This window comes from Suricata suricatta, chromosome 9 (genome assembly GCF_006229205.1).
Source record: "Suricata suricatta isolate VVHF042 chromosome 9, meerkat_22Aug2017_6uvM2_HiC, whole genome shotgun sequence".
Taxonomy (NCBI): domain Eukaryota; kingdom Metazoa; phylum Chordata; class Mammalia; order Carnivora; family Herpestidae; genus Suricata; species Suricata suricatta.
The window spans coordinates 58,753,478-58,774,450 of NC_043708.1; the positions used below are offsets into that span (position 1 = coordinate 58,753,478).

The 20,973-nt window shown below is 35.9% G+C and overlaps 1 long non-coding RNA gene across 1 annotated transcript in view; it reads right to left on the minus strand.

Annotated features, from left to right (window-relative positions):
• LOC115301117 overlaps positions 1–20,973 on the minus strand; it is a 58,933-nt gene that overhangs the window by 3,341 nt on the left and 34,619 nt on the right. The window contains exon 2 of the long non-coding RNA XR_003912979.1: positions 19,875–19,969. This is a non-coding gene — a long non-coding RNA (uncharacterized LOC115301117). The remainder of the gene's footprint in view (positions 1–19,874; positions 19,970–20,973) is intronic.

Sequence of the window (20,973 nt, forward strand, 5' to 3'; positions counted from 1 at the left end):
AAAAGGTCAATGACCAATAGGTAGCAAGTTGAAATTAAAGTAGGTGAGAGGAGGAAGAGGTGCTGGGCTGTTCCCTAAAAACTGTTCCATTTCGAACGAGTTTAATTGACTGTATCTGGTGATCTCTGAACCAAAATCAATGCTAATATATGTCAGAAACCAGACCCTGACAAAGTTAGCGTAATCTCTTTAGTCTCTATCTTAAGAGAGAGGGTTAATATTGAGCAATAAAGATGATTATAGGATAGAAAAAAAAGGAAGGCCTCAAATGGCTTTAGAATGAAGATGAAGATCCAATGTTCCAATTTCTACTTAAGGAGAGGAAATAGCATGGCCTAGAGCTACCATGATATTTCCTAAACTTGGTTGGAAAAACTGGCGAAATTAAAAGAGTAGGGAGGTGGGGCACCTGGGTGGCTCAGTCAGTTAAGCTTCCAACTCTTGATTTGGGCCCAGACAGCCCCACATTGGGCTCTGACAGCACAGAGCCTGCTTGGGATTCTTTCTCTCCTCTCTCTCTGACCCTCCCCCTGCTTACATTTACATACAAGTGTTCTCTCTCTGTCTCTGTCTCTGTCTCTCTCTCAAAATAAATAAAATTAAAAATCTTTTTTAAAAAAGAAAAAAAACACAAGGGAGGTATAAATTTGACACAAGAGAGAGTAGTCAAAATAACAAAAATTACAGAGGTAAGGTAAGAAAAAAGACAGCTAGAGTATCCTAGAGGATGAAGAGGAGATATCAAGGTTTCCAAATGGGAGAGAACACGTTCATCTTTAAACTACAGACATATCCTTGCCTACCAAATAGAATTTGCAGAGTCATGGCAAACATTTCTACAGATGCCAGCAACCACAGCAAATCTGAAAAGTGATGTCTTGGCCAAACCAAATCTAAAGGGGTTTCTCTTCTCAGAGATCTAGAGATAACTCTTCTGTCTGGAATGTCTAGTTATAACCAGTCCAGAGCTGCAGATGTCTGGGAGCTGAAAAGGTTCCGAAGAGCAAGCTGAGTGCCTTAGCAAAGACAGCTGTGATGACATTCAGCCTCAGCAGCCAGGTTACCCACCAGGCCAGACACATCCTTAAAGAGACACACACATGTTTATTGCAAGAGGAAAAGGAAGAAATCACTCAAGGCAGAAATGGGGAGTTGGAGCTTTGTGTTTAATTAAGATATTTATCTGTAAAGTCCTGAGAACTCAAATGATAATGCTTTGGCTTTACTCTCTTTAAATAGTATTTTTTTAACTCTTTAGTTAGAGCTTATTTAAAGAAAAAAGAAAGATGAACTAGATAATTCAAGAAAGGAATTCTGCCTGTCAACATTCTTCAAATGCAGACCAGTGCTACTGTTCACCTACACCCAGATGAACCTAGGAATCTCATCCACTTGTTCAACATGGTACATATTTTGCAACCCAAAATGTGTTCTGGGAAGGAATGAATTTACCAAAAAGGAATTTGGAAATGGAATACACAAAAGGAAGTTACAAATTCTGGGGCCATCTTGTCTTTGGTTCTTTCTTTTATACCTCTCTTCCTATATATCTTTCTAGCCCTTAATTTCTCTACTAGGAAAAAAAAAATGGTTTAATTCCCTCCTCTGCCTAACTTACAGAGATGTTGTGAGGTTTAATGAACCATTACTCATGAAAGCCTCCTCTGAGCTTTTGAGCTCACCTCAAAGAGCCTTTGTACTCTCTTTGAGTACCTTTCCTTTGGCAGAGGCCTGTGTATACCATATTATTATTGTCCCTTAGGTTAACAGCACCTTTATCCTTTTCTTCCCTCACTGTTAGTACTCAATACAGTAATAATAAAATGCTTGTGCATTTTCAACATTTTTCCTACCAATTGCTATTAGGCTGTTTAAGGCCTATAGTTCATTCAACAGATTACATAAAACAGTATTAGTGTAACAGAACTAGGAAATACATTAATCAACTAATGAAAATAAAACCATACCACTCATATTCTCCATCACTGATCCATAAGGAAATTTTTGAGAATAATATGCTGATGATACCTGGAAATATGGATTTATTTTTCTTTTTTTGAGCAGTTTTTCTTTTTTTAATTTTTTAAATGTTTATTCAGTTTTTCAGCAATTGAGCAAGCAAGCAAGCATAAGCAGAGGAGGGGCAGAGCAAGAGGGAAGCACAGAATCTAAAGCAGGCTCCAGGCTTGAGCTCTCAGCACAGAGCACGATGTGAGGCTCAAACTCACGAACCATAAGATCATCACCTGAGCTGAAGTTGAATGCTTAACTGACTATGCCACCCAGGAGCCCCTTGAACTTAGTTTTTCAAAGCATCTTTGTCTTGAAATTTGTTTCAGATAATCTATTCTACTTAAGAAAATGTGTTCATCACTGAGCTCTCAATTCTTTAAGATTAAAACTTCTGTAACCAGATCATGTTTTGTTAAAACCAATTCTAGTTTTCAGGGAGAAGTGAATACACAACGATATCAGATATCAGTGTTGCAACTACCAGAGGGCCAGTTTCTCTGAGCTGGTCTATGAGTCACACTCACCAGAATTTGTTAAGAGGCATATATCTGGGCCCCACACCAGACCTACTAAATTCAAAACTGTGTTGAATTGTGTCAGTTGCCAGATTCACCAAATACAAATACAAAAATATACATAAAACATGCCTCAGTTGGGACCCAGAAGTCTATAGTTTAAAAAGCACCCCAGATATACCATAAGCACACCTAAGCTTGAAAATCATTGGCTTAGGGAATGTGGATTAGAAATAACAAAGAAATATTACTACATACCCTCCAGAATGGCTAAAATAAAAAAAGACCCACAGCACTAAATGTTTCTTGAGGATGTAGAGCAACTGGAGTCTTTATACACTGCTTGCAAGAGTATAAAATGGTACAACCTCTTTGTAAAAAGATCTGACAGCTTCTCATTAAATTAAATATATTCCTACTCAATCATTTAGTAATTCCACTCCTAAGTATTCACTCAATAGAAATGAAATCATTATGTTTACACAAAGACTTAGACAAGAATGTTTACAGCAACTTTATTCATAATAGCCAAAACTGAAAATAGCCAATAGCAGAATGGACCATATTTCCTACATGGTGGAAATATGAGTATTTACCATAAAATCCTTTTACCTTCTGTTTGGAATTTTTCAAATTAACTACTGGAGAAAAAAATCACTGACCTAGAGAAACCACAGTTTTCTGACTGGGGACACCAACTTTAAAGAGGCTTCTATCTCCATCTTTAGGCACCTATCCCTTCAGCACCTGGGAAGCACAGACTCACCCCTCCAGGAAGGACTTGTCCTTGTTGACACAGTCCTTCCTTCATCCCATTCTAAACACTCACTTTGATTCTTATTTTTCCTTATTGACTTGAATTTTCTGCACTTGCTTTTGTTTTCTACTGAGGAACTCTTTTTTTTTTTTTTTTAACTTGTCTAAGTCATGACACAGAAAGTTGTTCTTCAAACACTTGAACCTTCACCTTTAGCATGGTGACCAACTTGCGCTTAACACACATGAATGGTGCTTACTTCAAGAGAGAGAGAGCAAATAGCTCACAGTATAGCTTTTGGCTCCCATGGCTCTTAGCTCTGGGTTCTTAAGTAGCATCAGAGTCTTGGAGGTAGCTCCATTGCTCTCTCAGATAATCACTCAAGGGATAGCTTTAGTGAATAATCCTTTGTACTAGCCACACTCTGATGAACACAGAAGATGAGAGTCTGCTTTTTAAGTTCTACCTGTAATTTGTCTTACCTGGTTACTCTCTTTCAGATCAGACCTAATTAGCCCACAATGGTCAGCAAAGTACTGCAATTATCAGTCTGCTATCTGATCATTCTGTAACAGCCACACTATGGTGATCCATTAAGCAAAGAGGATTCCTGAATTCAAATCATTTCTTCCTGAATCAAGACCCAGTTAGGTTTTGTTTATTTCAGGTTCTGATCTGTCATTGTGGGCTAAAAGATCATTTTCATGGGTGGGAGCCAGAAAAAGTATAACTGTACAAGAACTGCTGAAGGTCAAGTTAATGCTTTTACATCTTTGGAGGATGGATTCCTGGTAGTATTATTTGAAAGCTTTCTCATTTTTTAATTGAATTTGCAACATCTACACTTTAGCTTTCTACTTAATTACAAAATTATTATAACGCAGAACATTTGGAAAGCACAGAAAAAAATAAAGCAAAAATAACATAATTTATCTATCATTTCACTACTCAAGATTAGCACTAGCACCACTGTCCTTTTAATATATGTCACGTTTTATTTGTTTTGTTTCAACTACTGCTCTCCAATAATTACTGACTTCTCCACATAAGAATTATTAACTATTTGTTTTTATTATTTCCTATTCTGGGAAGTATTTATTCAAGACAATCAAAGTCACCAAACTATGTGCATGACTTTTAAATTGAGTATTTTTTTAATTTATTATAAAAATAAGAAATTCTAAAAAATACTGAAATTATTGAAAAATATACTTAGCAAGAAAAGTATATCTCCCACTGCCCCATACTCTATAGTGTTTTCATTAGCAGACTGACAAATCTTTTCAACTATCTCTGCTGGTGAAATTATACATATATAATTTTTATAAAAATGAGACTATGCTCTATACATCATTCTATAACTTACTAGTGAATATTTAGGTTATTTTTAATTCCTGGCTATTACATATACTACTGCAATGGCAATCTTTCAACAGAATTAAATTGCATATATCAGTCTGAATAGGGTTTTATGCTGTAGTAGTCAATTCAACATCTCAGCTTCTTAAGACAAAATAACTTATTGCTTGTGTAAATCACAGCCTAATATAGGTTGGTGAGCATTAGTGGTGATGGGCTCTGCTCCACACAGTCATTCATGAACTCAGCCTCCTTCATCTCACAACTCCATTCTTCTTTTGGTCCTTCCCTCCTCTGCATTCTGCCCATGACGGAGGAAACCAAGCAAGAATAGAGAATGTGCTCCACTCACAATCACCTCAGCCTAAAGGTGACCTACATCACTTCCATTCATATTCCAGTGGAATAAGTAGCCATATGTCTCTATCCTTATGGAAATCCAGATTCAAGCTAGAAAGGAAAGAGTGCAGATACTAAACAACACTAATAGCTCTCATGGTTATGTTTACTAAACTTTCCCCAGAGGATACATTCATAAACATGGGATTGCTGAGTCAAAGCTTATGAACACTTAGTTTTGAAAATGTCAAACTATGCTCCATGAAAATTGAACCAATTTATATTCTGCCAATAATGTGTTAGGAGTGTCTTCTACCCCACATTTTGTCAACACATTTTTGTTATTTTAAGTATTTCTCAATTTGAAAGATAAAAAATACTACCTTGGAGTTTCATTTTGCACTTATTTATGTATAAGTGAGGGTGTATAGATTTTCATACAATTTAGTCATTTATGTGAGCCTTTTCCCGTCCTTTGTCATTTGGGGGTTGTTCATCTTACTTGTTGATTTATAGTAGATATTCATGAATGACATTAACTTCCATCATATATTTTGCAAATATTTCCACAGCAGTTATTATTTTACGTAACTTTGTAAGATCACTTGTCATACTGAATTTTAATAGTGTAGATGTATCTAATATGTGAGTTTTTCCATTTATGGTTTCTAACTTTAGAGTTATACTTAGAAATACCATCCCAGGGGCACCTGGGTGGCTCAGTTCGTTGAGTGTCGGACTTCAACTCAGGTCATGATCTCTCAGTTCATGAGTTTGAGTCCCACAGTGGCTCACTGCTATCAGGCTGTCAGTGCAGAGTCTGCTTCGGATCCTCTGTCTCTCCCCTTAACCTCCCCCACTTGCACTCTCCCAAAAATAAATAAATATTAAAAAAAAGAAAGACCTTCCCAAACAACAAATTATAAAAATACTCACTACTGTTTTATTATAGTGCTTTTATGGCTTTATTTTCTATTTGAATCAATGTAATAAACTTGGAAAACAAGTTAAGGACCATAAGAAAAAGAAATATCACTGCCAATCCCCACCTGAAGATAACCACTATAAACATTTGCGGTATGTCTCTTTGCCTGGTTTTACAATGATGCAAGACCACCTAGCTGAAAAGGCAATATCTATATACCATTTTACATTGTGATATGTTTCAGAAAAGTGTTAAGTCAACTAGCTATATGCATGCTATAAATAGACCTTTTAAAATATTTTAAGAGTTTTGCTTGGCTTTTATAAAACCTAAAAAACTGTTTATCACATTGAAAAATATACAGAAAAATAGTTCAGCTAAAAATGTGTATGAAAGTGAAGTTGTAAATAGAAAGGTTTGCTATCAGTGATGTCAAAAGTGAGAGAAAGTAAATTCAAAACAAGAAGCACGCATCTGACTTTTTTGTTTTTGAGTAGCTATCCTCACTAAGAAAAAAAAGTCTTCCTATTCTGACTCCAAAAACTCTACAAACCTTTTGTTAGGTACCCTTTCATATCTACTTTTAAATGAGGCAATCAATGCAAAACACATAGTTACTAAGACAATGTTAGAACATGTGGGGAGATTACACGTAAAATTAGTCATTTATTTTTTTTCATTGAAGTATAATTAACATACAACATTATGGTCATACATTATATATTTGTAATAATTATATGCCTTGTGTAAGCATCCTTATAAATTTTTATAAATTCCTCAGGCAACTTATTTAATGGAATAATGCCATTGGATAAATTTTCCTTTCCCAACATTCCCAGAAATCCCTAAAATATAGAAGTACTCTTGACAAAGTTATTTTAACTGAAGTAATAGATAATTTAGTATCTGGTACAATAACAACGAGGATGTAGACAGCATGCAGGCAAACCTCAGTCTACAAAACCCACTCCCGAGTACCCCTAGAGCCATCACTGTTCTGAGTGGAGTCCTAAGATGACACGGGGAGTGAGACCGCCTCTGAGAGCAGCCTTTCAGCTCCCTGGGTCTCAACTGCATTTAGGGAAAATGAGAAGTCACCAGGAATTCCTTCTCACACTCCCTAGCTTCAACTGAACTTTCATCTCTTTGTGGACACTGGTTCCACAGTGACTTAACTTCAGATTGCTTTGTTTTTCAGGCTGTGAGAACCTGCACACAGTCTAGACAACTGTCGCTACCTGTCTACCCTGTCCCCTTCCATACATGGCTGAGGTCACTGGAAGGAAGAGAGAGTAATCACAAACTCCTTCCATTCTCCTACTTACGACTTTTCCTGCCACAGCCAGAACCACCTTCCTTGACAATGGGCCCTCTCCCATTTATTACTTTATTAATTCTTCTGTCAAATGACTCTCTTAATATTACGTAAACTTACTTTTAGAGAAATGATGGCTATAATTTTTTTTTAAAGTTGTTGTTTTTTTAAAGCTGACAGCCATTTTTGTTGGCTGCTCTAGCAGAACAGCAGAATTCTTCTTGAAGAGAAAACTATTTTGTTTGGGAGGCATCCAATGGGCTTTTTAAACTAAGTGAGGCTAGACCCCAGGGGGGTCTGGACCGGAGAGGGTGAGCCTAAGGGAGAGCCAAATTTCTCTGCATCGTAAAGTTACAGGAATTTTGGAGTGGGTTCCTCCCACTATTGCAGGGCTGAGGAGGGTCAGACCATGAAAGAAGGATTGAAAACAAAAAGCTTTTTTAGAGTCTAGAGAGCAGAGAGCTGGCCCAGAAATGCATAGTGAAAGGGCTGCCAAGAAGGAGTCCTTGAGGTAGGGATGTGAGATAACTTTAGCAGTAGTGCTGCCCCACACTCAGTTTTAAGTCATCTTTGGTTTTGTGCTACAATCCCTCTGTTATGCATATAAAACAAGAACACATTAAAACACAGCTACTCACCCCAGCATTGTCATGAAGGTGAGAGTAAGAAGTCTGTATTTGAAGCAAAGCAGACTTGCGTGGCCTGGGGCAGCCTGTAGGAGCCATGGACAGATGGAGAAAAGAAACCCAGAAAAGTCAGAAGCAAGAGTTGGAGTAAGAAAAACTGGCAAATCTAAGACTCAACTGCAGAATCAGCAGAGAAACTGGAGAACACATTGGACTTCCAACGATGTACAGGATGGTAATTAAACAAAAGATGACCTTGGAAGGATAGAGTTGAGGACTCTGGATTACATGAATAACCTTTATATGGAATATTATATTTTCTCACTGCTTAAAAAAACAATAGGCTTGCACATTTACTGGCAGTGACCTACACCAGAGAGAAGGGCACAGAAGATGAGGAATGGCTGCGTTCTTGCAGTTTGTCCCATTAAACTAAAGCAGTGACAGCAGGAAGCCTCACATGTAATCACATGTAATAATGATGAGCAAAAGCTCAACAGAAAGTAATTGTACAATATTCAGAACTTATAATGTCCAAAGACTTTATTGAGTTGGTTCATGGTTCACTTTAATGTTGGCATTTGTTCCTTCATTCCTTTGCAGGGTATTTGTAGGCATAGCTACCCTACATGCTATTTTCTGCATCAATCTAGAACAGCCTTACAAGCATGACTAGGCTTAGTTCCAGAAATTCTTCTGCAAAATCTATAAAGAATATCTACCTTGAAGCATGAATAAATGTTCTTTCCAGCAGAAATATCAGAGGCCAAGGAGATACTACAAACTCTCTCTTCAAGCAGCTCAGTACCTAAGACATCTTAACTTTTTGAGAATTGATATATAAAATATGGGGTTGGGGGAAAGGTGAACTAGTGATAGCCCAGGAAAAAAACACGGGGACTGCATTTTTTTTCCTCTAGAGAAAAACTGGATTTTTAGCTGAAAGAGAAATGAAGAGGGGAAAAAAGTAATGAGACTAATGTATTTCTTTTCATCCTACTTTTACCTCACATATGAGAAAAGATTGTCTGGAAAAGTCAACTGGAGGCACCAGGTCAAAGGCTGAATGGAATAAGTGTCAAACCTGATATTTTGCACTAAGAAGGAATATGTTGATCAGCACTCTTTTTGTAATCTGCTGTCTTTAGATAAGACATTTCAGTTTGTGTTGCAGTTTCCTGATTTTAGCCTATAGGTATAATTGCATCAGTATACCATTTTGGTCCACTAAGACCTTAATACTGTTCTCTAGAAAAATGATAATCTAATCACTCAGGACACCGTATATGTATTTACATAATTTTCTTAATTAAAAAGCCTTCTCCCACCTCTTTGATACCACAAACTGTTATTTGCTGCCCAGATTTTACTTCTGTCATTGGCTTTTTCCTTTCTGGATGAATTCAATATAATTATGGGAGTAACGCTCTTTTGGAAATTAGGAAAGTTCTCCAAAGTTAATCATCCCAGTTGCCAAACTGGAAACCTGTTTAATTTTGTAACAAAACCACATCAATGATGCTTAATCTCAGAAAGTATCTTTCTGAACATACAGTCATGACAAGTTACAAATATAAATTCAGAACTAGATTTCCTTAGTTTTCAATGAGGTTTCTCCAGGGATTCCAAAGACTTTTTTTTTTTTTTTGGAAAGCCAAATATTGTAGAGTAAGTTGGGAGATAAGTCATAATGCTAAGGAGTGGGTTCTTCTTTCCACTTTATTTCTAATCTATCTAACAAACAATTTAATAATTCATAAAAACACATTTGTGCCAGGCACTTGGCCAGACATGGCCTATGTGATCTGAGTTTGAAGCAATTTAACAGGAAGTTTTACCTAAGGTTTTTAAAACTGGGGTGGGGATTATTAATGAAAATGCATAGAAAATGCCATGGTGCCTGTGTTTCTGCCCAATGCAGGATGTGATTTCAGGCAGGACTGAAATCAAGAAATCACTCTTGAACTGCTACTGCCAACCATGATGGGATGACTGATAATGGATAAAGCCAAAAACAATTCCAGAACTGGACAAAATACGTGAGTCAGCTGATTTCAGGCATTGTCTAACAAGCAATTTAAGACTGTGATTCTTGAGAGAGGGGAAATGCATGAGGTGAGCTGCACAACTGCCCCAGCTCCCTGCCTGGAGACAACTTCCTGCCCATGGTACAGATTATCTGGAGTCTAAGCGGCGCGTGGTGGTCCTGCTGATCTGAGGAGGAAGATATCAGAATTCACAGTGGCTGAAAACAGTTAGAACCTGTGGAAGAGGGAGGACTGCAGAGAGGGGACCCCAGAAACCTATTAGGGATCTCCTGAAATCCAAGGCTGAGAGCTGGATTGTACATGTGCAGAGTAAGGCAATCTGGGCCTTTAGTATCAGCTGCTAAGGAGTTTAAAGTAGAACCAAGATACGGGAAGCTGAGCAGTGCTTGGGGAAGAGCAGTGGTGGGGGATGACAGAGTCCTGGCCCTGCCAGAGTAAAAAGGTTATTGAAAACTGCTAACACCCAGCTAATATACCACTGAGTCCACATTTAGGAATAAGAGACTGCCTTAGAGAGAGACCCACTCTAGACCTACCCTAACAAAGTCTGAAGCCAAATCTCAAAAAGATTTGTGGGGAAGACACAGTTTGAAGGAAGTGCCTGAAGCTTTCTACAAATCTACACTAACAACACAAAACACGAAGGTCACACAAGTTAAAGTGATCAGCCAGTAACTGTACTGCCTTCTTAAACAAGAATCAACTTTCTTCAGAGGAAGATTACAGGATCTAGAATCTGTAGAATCTGTTATCCATAAAGTCTAATATTTAATAAAAATTCACTAGGCATACAAATAATTAAAGAAATTATGTTAAAAGATTCAAAGAAAAATTCTATATTAATTGAGAGATCAAACAGGAAATCTCAGCAGGGAATGGAGACTATAAATACAATCAATCAAACAAAAATTCTAGAACTAAAAAGTATAGCAACTGAAATAAAAAACTGATGGGCTTAACAGCAGGTTAGAGTTAGTATAGCAAAGAGTGTAGTGATACAAGCCAGTAGAAATTAATCCAAAGAATAAAAAGAAAAAATATTGAAGAAAAATACACATTAGATGATAATGAGGTATCACTATACAACTATACACCTACATTAGAATCCAGAACTTTGACAACACCAAATGCTGACAAGGATGTAGACCAACAGGAACTCTTCTTCACTGACGGTAGGAATGCAAAATGGTATAGTAACTTTGGAAGACAATGTGGCAGTTTCTTACAAAATGAAACATATTCTTACCATATGAAACTTTGCTCCTTGGTATTTATCCAAAGAAGTTGAAAACTTATAAATACACAAATAGCTGCACATGATGTTTATATCAGCTTTACTCATAATTTCTGAAACTTGGAAGGAACCAAGATGTCCTTCAGTAGGTGAATAAATAAACTGTGGCACATTGAGACAATGGAATATTATCCAGTGCTAAAAAGAAATGAGCCATCAGGCCTTGAAAAGACATGGAGGAAAGAAACATAAATTCAGATAACTAAGTGAAAAAAGCTAATCCGTAAAGGTTATATATACTGTATGATTCCAACTAGATGACATTCTGGATAAAGCAGAACTATAAAGAGAGTAAAAAGATCAGTGGTTCCCAGGGATTAGGACAGAACCTAATTCATTAGGGATCAATAAGCAGAGCACAGAGGATTTGGAGGGCAGTGAAACTACTCTGTATGATACTATAACCATGGATACATGTTATTATAAATTTGTCCAGATTCTTGGAAGGTATAAAACAAGAGTGAATCATAATGTAAACTATGGACTTTGGGTGATAATAATGTGCCAATATAGGTTCATCACCTGTAACAAAGGTACCACTCTGAAGGGCAATGTTGATAATGTGGGAGCAGAGAGTACCTGGGAAGTCTCTTTACCTTCTGGTCAATTTTGCTGTAAACCTAAAACTGCTCTAAAAAATAAAGTCTATTAAAAAATAAAGATAAAAATACATTTAAAAAACCTCAGAGATCTGTGAGAGTATTAGTCAGCCTAGCAAGAGAGTAATTGAGTGCCAGAAGAAGAGAATAATATAGAGACAAAAACAAGTTGAAGAAATAATGACCCCAAACTCCCAGGGGTCAGAAAAACACTGAATTATAGATATAAGAATTCAATGAATCCACACAGGATATAAAGAAAAGCAGACTGAGGCCCATCATAGCCAAACTGCTGATAACCAAAGCTAAAGACAGAATCTTGAAAAAGCAACCAGAGAGGGAAAAAAACACTTTCTATATAGGAGAATAAGAATAAGAATTATCACTGACTTCTCATCACAAACAACAGAGGCCACAGACAATGAAATGACTTCTTTGAAGTGGTGAAATAAAAAATCCCCATCAACCCAGAATTTCATATCCAACAAAAATAGCTTTTGCAAGCAAAAATTAAATAAAGACATTTGCTGGAGAACAGAAGCTGAAAGGATTTGTTTCCAGCCCAGCTGCACTACCTGAAAGACAAACTTGGATCTATAAGAGAAAGAACAGCAGAAATAGTAAATAAGAGAAGATGAGCAGTTGAACTATGAAGAATTGGACACATTTCCTAAAGATCATGGTAAAGACAGAGCTCATGATACAACTGAAATTCCTGCAGACTCTCCGATTCAAGTTACCTCTCCTGAAGAATTCACTGTCTTGGGGTGCCTGGCTGGCTCAGTTGATTAAGCGTCTGACTTCAGCTCAGGTCATGACCTTGTAGCTCTGCATCAGGTTGTCCACTGTCAGCACAGAGTCTGCTTTGGATCTGTCTCCCTCTCTCTCTCCTCCCTCCTCTCAAAAATAAACATTAAAAAAAACTGCCTTAATATCTAGCCCTTATAATCAGAATAAGGCTGAAAGGTAGTCGAGAAGTTTTTTAAATTAAGGTATTCTTTTCCAGTCTTGTCTGGGAATTTACCACTTTATTTAATTTAACTTAACACTGAATATAAAAAGTTCAGAGTCTAGTTTCACAGTTCCCAGCTACTTCCTTTGGCCAATAGAACAGAGCTATAAATCAAAGTTAAATTACTGATTGCTTTTCATAAATACTTAGTAAAAGAGTGAGTCATCTAATATGTGTAGAGTTTTACACTTTTATTCTCGGTACACTTTTGAAAATTCTATAACCGTGAAATACTCAAGAGTTATTTTAACTCCTAAAAAGAAACATAGGAACTAGCCCTCTAATTCCTAGATATCCCTCTAATGTGCACTTAGAGTTATATTTTTTAAATACTTAATTTTGCTTTAAGTAGAAAGTAACATTTATCAGTCTATCTATAGGATCTAATAAAAGGGCCTGCTATAAGTTTAATATTTTTATTTCACTTTTTAAAGTACCCACTATTTTTCATTTCCTTTATTCATCGTGGCAACTCCAGAATTTTTTTCTATTCTGCAAAAATATAGGTAGAATCCTATGAACTACTTTATTAAGGATGTAATCATACTCAAAGCAAATCTAAAGATTTCTTTATATTAATGAAAACCAATTATTTTATGATGAACATAGAAGTACTCTGCTACTAAGACAAAATGAGGAGGCTCTTTGGGATAGGACAACATGAGAACTGTCTGGAACCCTAAGTTATTGGATTAATGTGTTGGGGGTGCATTAGACCAAGCAGATACTGAGGTATATAAAACCAAGGACCAGAAATGAATGGAGTACAGATATCATAAATGAAGAATACACATGTCATAAATACATGCTTTATGAGACATGATAAATGCAGTACTTAAAATGTAGTTGGAAGGATATGGAGAGATCATTTGAAAACAAGGAACATTAAGCAAATGTTCGGAATTGGCAGGGGGAGTGAAAAACCTCTTCAGATATTACCATAATTTTCTATAAATTTCTAGTGGCTCTGGTAGTTACAGAGTTATTTACATATTTTTATGCCTGGAAATTAAATGATACAATTTTTTATTTTCCTGTTAATTTAAGAAAAGGACTAATCAAAGATCATTAGAAATTTTTGAGCTAGACTCTGATACAAATTTTTTTAAATTCTAATTACTTAAGATCAAAATCAAAATCCTCTATATTTTTAGTTGTCAGAGTAGATGAGCACAATAAATAGCTTATACATTTTCATGGGCTAGTACATTAACTAAAAATACTAAAAAAATATCTAACCATCTATAGTTTTAAATATATTTACATGTCCAATCCAACCCTGGAAACCCACTAAAACACAAATTCAGATTGCAATCCAGTTACAATGCAAGCCAGGCACAAAAGCCTTCTAATGATCTTTGATTAGTTCTTTATTAAATTCATCAAGGGAGCAAAGAAAATTTAATAATCTTCACCAGTTGTCATCTTTCTGATTAGAGTTTTGATTAGAACTTTCAGCTTTTATTTTTCTCCTTGCTAGCCTCTGCCAGAGCTCTGCTGCTGTGTCTAGTTGGAGAGGAAGAACAAGGCAGAAGGAACATGTTAAACACCTCACATGTTAATATCCCCTAGGTATGCATGTCAGGAGCTTATTGGTGGCGAAAGTTCTCTTGTGGCATTCTTTGTGCATCCCCTCCCCACCACGTAGCCATGCTAAACAGTGAGCTTTTTGCTTTCACCGGCTTTTTGTCCAGGAATGCATTTTGCTTGCCATTGATAGTCACTTCCCCCAGGAGCTAAAACTGATTTTTTTCATCCTGTTAAGTTTACAAATAAAAATCATATTGAGGTTTGGTTAGTCATATCATACACATTTCATGAGTGAAAGAAGTGGCATTATAGGAACTACCCTCCATAGGTATTTGAGAAATGCCCATTAGATTGTTCAGAATAAAGGACTCTGAAAGGTCACTCGGTCTGGCATAAAAGGAGTAAGATGAACAATAATGATGTTTACATTTTTCTTCCTCATACAGCATATGGGAGAATAATGACATTCAGATTTCTATATAGCCACATTTTTTCTTAGTATTCACAAATATCGCCTCAATTATTTTTCTATCATTGCTGAAAAGTAGGAAATGTGTAGCTATTATCATCTCCATTTCCTATTATAGTCTATCATGCTATTTTAGTACCTGTCACCTGAAAAGAAGGGCAGCTAGGTAGTGTGTTTATAATCACACTCTATCACCATTAGACCTCAGCACTGGAGAGAGATAATAGGAAAGAAAGCAAAAAGAAATAATAAAATGCAAACATAGGAAATCCTTAACCTGTGAAAAGGTTGTATTCCAAAAGTTCATTTATTAAGCTATTGTGTGGAACTCAAAAATCTGTATTTCCACAGAAACAATACTATAACCAGTGGTGAGGTTCCTAGGCTAGCCTGTCACAGCCTATTTACTTATGTAGTTGAAAATACAATTATTATAAATATTACAGTATCAGAAAACTATTTGTTTGGAAATATATGGTATTTTAACTACACAGAAGGTTAAATAAGCTTTTAGAGAATAACATATTAGCTGAATGTCTCTTCATAGCACTCAGTGCTTTGGACACTGGCAACAGTCAATGATGCTGTGACAACCACTCAAGATCTAGGAAAATCACAACCACAAAAACAAACTCACAACCACAGGACCCTCAGAAAGAACTGCCCGACAACCTATCAAATAGGCCACCTTCCCCTTTCTAATTTCCCAAAGCCACAACACAGTGGGCAAACCTGGGAAAAGGCAGCTGGTATCAAAATTTCAATCCAGGATCCCAAAGGAATCTCCTCCTCCTCACTTCAAAGATGGTACAAATTTCTGATTCCAAAGGGTTTCCTTCCAGTTGATTAAACTTGGCGTTATCATCAAAATATACTAGTTACATATATATGCCAGGTACCACATTGTGAACAGAATACTAAAAATATTAATTTTGAGACCTAACAACTTATAATTTAAATGCAAAAAAAATGTTTAAAAATATAGCACATAATATTTTACAATTAGGGTGTATTTAAAGGGTGTCAAAATTAATATCTAGCTTCATTAACTCCAATGAGCAAGTGAAAATCTAAAAGGAATTGGTTGAACCAGTTGTTAGACTAATTGGTGTTTTTGTTCAGAATACTGAGCTAAGGCTATTCTTTTCCTGTTGCTACTGAGAAATTGGTTTGAATTCAAACTATTAGTCATTTAATATTCATTATACACTTCTATTTGCAAACAACAACCAAAAGATACACATTTATAAAATGAAATAAGCATAAATAATACCTTCCCCAGCATCAGAAAATCTCTAGCATTTTCAAGATACAAACATAAACCTGAACATCTCAAAAGACATGGTCCTAAATTTCTGGCATATTTCTATGACAGCTGTTAATATATTATGCCATAAATCTTTGTTATAAATTCAATTTATCCACTAGTCCAAGAGCTTGTGAAGGCCAAGGGCTGTGTTTTACTCAGTGTTGTATTTTTGGTGCCTTGCATAATGTCTGGACCATAGTAGGAGGTTAATAAATGCAGAAGTGGAATACTTTTCCCAATGCTTTATGTTTCCTTCCATGGGCATAGAGCTCTGCCAACTATTATGCTCCTGGAAACATTTTCTCCCCATGTGGTTCTTCTACTTTATTTATTTTGTACAGAACCTGGGAAGGCAAAGGGGTGCTATTTATTGCTCTCCCAAACCCAAACAGATCTATAGGAAGAGAGATGATAGGACAAATAAATTAACCTGCCCACATTCCTACTTCACTTTAAATTGTCAGTGAATATATAATAACCAACTAGAAAAAGAGAGCAAACACTTCTAAACTTCAAAAGGCTATTCTGGTCAAAGCAGATGCCAGAAATAGACAAAAGAGTTTGCGAAATTCTGATTGTACCTGAATCTATTTGCTCCTCTTTCTCACAAAGGAATTTGTGTACTTACACACACACACACACACAAAATACTCATTAGAGATCTAAGACATCATTAATAATGGTAATACATATTCATAAATGTTTTTTAAAGTGTATCATTTATGCAATCGACATAAATAGATCTTTGAGTACTATTTTAATCTATTATATTACAATTATATATTTAGGACACATTACCCACAGATTTAAAAATTCAAAAAATATTTTAAAATGTACTATGTTTGCCTCACAGCTGAGTTTTAAAATGGTGCATTCCAGATTCTGTATGTAAAATTGGAAGCTTTCTGACTGAATCAAATGATAGGTTCAGTCCCTTCTACTACTGATCCAGTTATGTGATTTGGGACAGATTTCTTATTTCTCTGTGCCTCATGTTTCTTAATGTGTAAAATTAGGGTCAACTACACAGTCTCATAGGTCCCTGTTTAGCTCCAAAGTTTTATCATTCTAATATAATTATGGTACTTGTATATTTTTTTTCGACTATAGTCATACGCTGTTCTTAAAATCTTCTCTTTATTTTTTTTTTTTATCTTTGAGTTTCTTGTAACATTATTGTACCCCAGTGGATAGGGCTCTAGTTATACTATCTATATCTGTTTTGCAAAAAACTCTAATTCCAACATATAATTAGGGTAATAACAAAGAATTTCTGCAGCCATGTAAAAAGTAGAAATAAGTTAATTAAATATCAGAATCAATAGCTTACTTAAACCAATAATAGGCTATAATTGAAGGAAGGTAAGAACACGATGGTTTACTAAAGAGAGGACATCCTTTTGTAAGGGTAAGAATAAGAGAAATGGCACCAACAGGTGGTCAATTCCACTTTCCAGAACACAGACAATGTACATGAAACTGGCCTGACAAAAAAGTGGTCTATTCAGCCTGAGTCATACAGAGAAAATATCATGATAGAAAATAAGCCATTCAGCAGTAACAGTCCTGAACATCGTGTAAAGTAATATTATTGGCAGGAGCTTTACCTACAAGCTACCAGCCTCGCTGGAACTTCAAAATTATACAATTCATTGCTGGGAACATGCCAGCCATCAGCAGGAGAAGGAGGCGGTATCTTTTTTGTGAGAAAGCTTGAAATTTTTTAAAGGTACATTATGAAATGGCTTGGCAGAAGTTTGGCATGTAAATACTAAGGTTAGCATATTCTTTGTTGTAGCTCTACAGAATGTTAAGCACTATATTTTTAAAATCTTAACATTTTAGAGTGCTTAAAATGAGCACTCTTCCCATTTAATTGGAGATTTTTTTCCCCTGTGATGGGCAGACTATGAGGTTTTATAAGTGCTTTCCCTAAGTCTTAGAATCAAAGAGGTTTGATTGGTTCTTTCCTTTACCAGCTTATTTTATTGTGTTGGATGATGACTTGGCTTTTCATGTAACCCTGAGAGAAAGGGATTTGTTTACACTCCCCTGGGTTCTGGGAGGAGATTTAGGCCCCTGAGGACGAAGGCAGGTCTGGCTAACATTGAGAAGCTAGGATTTGGTAGTACAGTTGCATAATGAGACCACATTCTACCCAGGACTGAACATACTGGTGGAGTTAACCAACTCCAAGCATTTGATGTGCAAGTTAAATTTGATTTAGTCTTTTTTGTGAATGAAACTGTATACTTTTCCCTGTGGTTCTGGAGGACCAGTTAGAAAAACTGATGACTCAATTAATCATGGCATCTCTAGAAGTTATGTATCAAGAAAAGCCAAGAGAACTAACACAATAGAAGGAAATAGACCAGCTAGTTTCTTCCATTCTTTGTAATATATTAGAAAATGATGAAGATTTCAAAATAAAATATATTGGTAAAATCGTAATAGGATTAATCATCCTGCAAAAAGGAGAAAAGTATTAAAATAGCTTTGCATTCAGCATTGCTGGATTTTAAATGGTCTTTTACTGAGTGTAAGAGTTTAACCTTTCATCCACAAAACTAATCAACCATGAAACTCATTATATTCCACATAGAGAGAGAATATGGTATATCCCTTGTCAATCACCTTAGAATTTACAGCCAGAAGATATGAACTGCCTGTCATATCCCAACCTATCAGTTACTATTAAAGTTCAGATGGTATTTTCCCCAATGACAACTATACCAGGAGAACTGCAATTTTAACCTTCTAGTACAGGCAACAATATTTACATTTTTGTCTATGTTAATTCTTTAACTCTTCAGTAGAAGGGCATAAATTTAGAAAGAAATCCAGAAAATTGGCAATCCCCCCATAGTAGCCTCACAACATTCACTATTAGACAAGATGAATATTATAATTTCTCTTTCTGCCTAATACATGAATATGACTATAAACCAGTGATAAACACACATTCCCTAATAACCACAGAGAGATTTTTCTGGATGACTGCAATGAAGTATCCACTAGATTTATGAAGTGCAAAAAGCTGGATACTGAACAATGTATATAAGTATTTTGACATAAAGGATTATAAGGATACACATCAAACATTTGGGCTGGGAAACAGTACTTTTGCTTTGTCAGGAATATTTGAATTTTTAACAAATTAAATGGATTAATGTATTACTTGCATTAAAATGAAAACAATTTATAACATTTAGCACTAAAACTTCAGAAACATCCAAGACTTAATAATTCACACGTATTCTGCTCTGCTTTGGAAGTATTATGTTTAGTCATTACATTCTTTGTGGCATATTTTATCGAAAAGGCATCAAGAACTTAGTCTAAAGTCCAAGGAAATTTGAGATCATACTATTGCTCTACAGTACCTAAAATACTCAAGTATCCAACTAGCATTAAATCATGCATGCCATAGACACTGGGCGGATAGAAGAACAGATGGAGGAACAGATAGATGGATAATGCAATACAAGTAAGACTTTTTGAATTTACTGTTGACCTTGGTTGACTGATAAGAGAAACTTGCAAACCTTTTGGGATGGTAGTTCCTTGGAGCAATTTTGATTTTGTAGTAGGTTTAGAATTGCTAGTTTTTACAGTGTCTCTAACTGCATTTGAAAGAGAATTTCTCATCCTGTTCACTGATAGCTTTTCAATGGTTGATATGCTTTAGAAGTCACAAAACCACTAAGCAAATTTTCAAGAGTTTTCAAAGGCAGTAAGCCCTATAAAAACTCTATTTGCCTCACCAAATGTGAAACTTCCTCCCGTGGGCTCTTCAACTGCCTCAAATCACTAGTTTCATTATCTTCGGGTAGCAGATATTCAAAAATTCCATCAATTTCTACAAAAATCAAAAAGAAAGAGTAAATCGATAAGGGAACAGTTGTCTAATTATTTCATTATACTTAAGGGACAGGTAATTAGTAAAGTACCTACAACATTTCAAGTTTTCTTTAAATAATTGTAATTGTCTTTTTGACTCATTCTTAAATTTAAATAAATGCTTTTTGAGATTAGGAGCAAGGGATTGGTTTACTTATGTATGATTTTATTGTGACAAGAATACTTAATATAAGACCTACCCTCTTAAACAGATTTTTTAAGTGTTCAATACAGTATTGTAAATTATAAACACAGAACTCTAGAATTTACTCATCTTGCATGACTAAAACTTTATATTTTCTTAATGTTCATTTATTTTGGAGGGGAGGGGAGGGGCAGAGAGAGAGGGAGACAGAGGATGCAAAGCAAGGCTCTGTGTATCACTGAAGAGCCTGATATGGGGCTCAAACTCATGAATCACAAGATCATGACCTGAGCAGAAGTCATATGCTTAATTAACTGACCCACCCCGGCACCCCTAAAACTTTATACCTGTTGATTAGCAGTTCCCCATTTCTACCCACTCCCCCAACCAGTTCCTGGAAACCACCATTCAATTCTCTACTTCTATGAGTTTGACTATTTTAAATGCCTTACATAAGCAGAATCATGGTTACATGATTCAAATCAAGAAACACTAGTGTTCTGTGACTGGCCTATTGTACTTAGCATAATATCCTCAAGGTTCATCCAAGTTGTCATATATTGCACGATTTCTTTCTTTTTTACTTCTTGTTAACTCTCAATCTGTTATAATTATGCTGGGGGTAAATAAATAAAGGTATTTAATCACACACATTCACACACACACACACACACACACACACACACACACACACACACACGAGAAGGCTGAGTCACTTAGAGAGGTAGTAGATACAGAAAGACCACAGGACTTCAGATAAACATGTAGCCAGGTTCTAACATTGGGGCGGGACAGCTCTGCATGATGTAGTGGGGGCA